This window comes from Oncorhynchus keta, chromosome 35 (assembly GCF_023373465.1).
Source record: "Oncorhynchus keta strain PuntledgeMale-10-30-2019 chromosome 35, Oket_V2, whole genome shotgun sequence".
Classification (NCBI taxonomy): domain Eukaryota; kingdom Metazoa; phylum Chordata; class Actinopteri; order Salmoniformes; family Salmonidae; genus Oncorhynchus; species Oncorhynchus keta.
Genome location: NC_068455.1, coordinates 696,195 through 698,638, shown reverse-complemented (window position 1 = coordinate 698,638; position 2,444 = coordinate 696,195).

Below are 2,444 nucleotides of genomic sequence, written 5' to 3'. Positions count from 1 at the left end.
TCTATATTTCGCCCAAATTACACAAGAATGTTCCAAAACCTCCTGGGCGACGTAAATATCCCTGCACAACATCTATTTGTGCCTCTACAGGATGGAAACTACAAATGTAATGGCTGTGCTCAATTGCAATGGCACTTATAAATGTAGATCCTTCAAACACCCCCAAACAGGGAACCAGATCCCAATCAAAGGTGTTATCACCTGCTCCACTAAGACAGTTATTTATCTTATAACTTGTTCTTGTGGTAAAAAGTATGTGCGTAAAACACAGCGTGAATTGAAAGTACAAATCTTGGAGCATCGTAGCACCATTAGGTGGAAAACTCGACTTACCCAGTTGCGGCCCACTTTTTGGAAGCGAACCTCTCGATTTCGGCCCTACGTTATATCAGCATCGAACATGTCACCCTCCCTAGGAGAGGGGGTGACCTCGACAATATATTGTTAAAACAAGCTGCTGCCTGGAAATGTTATTTAAAGACTCTTGCTCCCTTCTGTCTTAATGTAGACTTTGATCTCGTCATCAAGCTCGAGACCCTGGGTCTCGACCCTGCCCTGTGCAACTGGGTACTGGACTTCCTGACGGGCCTCCCCAGGTGGTGAGAGTAGTCAACAACATCTCCTCCCCGCTGATCCTCAACACTGGGGCCCCACAAGGGTGCGTTCTTTGCCCTCTCCTGTACTCCCTGTTCACCCACGACTGCGTGGCCACGCACGCCTCCAACTCAATCATCAAGTTTGCGGACGACACAACAGTGGTAGGCTTGATTACCAACAACGACGAGATGGCCTACAGGGAGGAGGTGAGGGCCCTCGGAGTGTGGTGTCAGGAAAATAACCTCACACTCAACATCAACAAAACTAAGGAGATGATTGTGGACTTCAGGAAACAGCAGAGGGAACACCCCCCTATCCACATCGATGGAACAGTAGTGGAGAGGATAGCAAGTTTTAAGTTCTTCGGCATACACATCACGGACAAACTGAATTGGTCCACTCACACAGACAGCATCGTGAAGAAGGCGCAGCAGCGCCTCTTCAACCTCAGGAGGCTGAAGAAATTCGGCTTGTCACCAAAAGCACTCACAAACTTCTACAGATGCAAATCGAGAGCATCCTGGCGGGCTGTATCACCGCCTGGTACGGCAACTGCTCCGCCCTCAACCGTAAGGCTCTCCAAAGGGTAGTGAGGTCTGCACAACGCATCACCGGGGGCAAACTACCTGCCCTCCAGGACACCTACACCACCCGATGTTACAGGAAGGCCATAAAGATCATCAAGGACATCAACCACCCGAGCCACTGCCTGTTCACCCCGCTATCATCCAGAAGACGAGGTCAGTACAGGTGCATCAAAGCTGGGACCGAGAGACTGAAAAACAGCTTCTATCTCAAGGCCATCAGACTGTTAAACAGCCACCACTAACATTGAGTGGCTGCTGCCAACACACTGACTCAACTCCAGCCACTTTAATAATGGGAATTGATGGGAAATGATGTAAATATATCACTAGCCACTTTAAACAATGCCACCTTATATAATGTTACTTACCCTACATTATTCATCTCATATGCATACGTATATACTGTACTCTATATTATCGACTGCATCCTTATGTAATACATGTATCACTAGCCACTTTAACTATGCCACTTTGTTTACATACTCATCTCATATGTATATACTGTACTCGATACCATCTACTGTATCTTGCCTATGCTGCTCTGTACCATCACTCATTCATATATCCTTATGTACATATTCTTTATCCCCTTACACTGTGTATAAGACAGTAGTTTTAGAATTGTTAGTTAGATTACTTGTTGGTTATTACTGCATTGTCGGAACTAGAAGCACAAGCATTTCGCTACACTCGCATTAACATCTGCTAACCATGTGTATGTGACAAATAACATTTGATTTGATTTGATTCGATTTGAGGTAGCCTATTGGTTAGAGCACTGGGCCAGTAACCAGCATGTAGCCTAGCAGTTAGAGCGATGGACTAGCAACCGAAAGGTTGCAAGTTCAAATCCACGAGCTGAAAAGGTACAAATCTGTTGTACTGCCCCTGAACAGGCAGTTAACCCACTGTTCCTAGGCTGTCATTGAAAATACGATTTTTTTCTTAACTGACTTGCCTAGTTAAATAAAGGTTAAATAAATAAATAATTTTGACGCTACCGTCTCTTATAACCGAAAAGAGCTTCTGGATATCAGAACAGCGATTTCTCACCTTGAACTGGATGAATAATTTTCCTTTAATGAGTCGAACGAGAGGGATTTACTCCAGACACCGAACAGGCCCTCATCCCTCACAGGACCAAGAGACAGAGGTTTGGCGGAAGGAGATCGGGGTTCTAAGGATCCGGCGACTAATCTGCTTTTGCCATCGGTACTATTGGCCAACGTACAATCGCTGGATAATAAAGTGGATGAACTA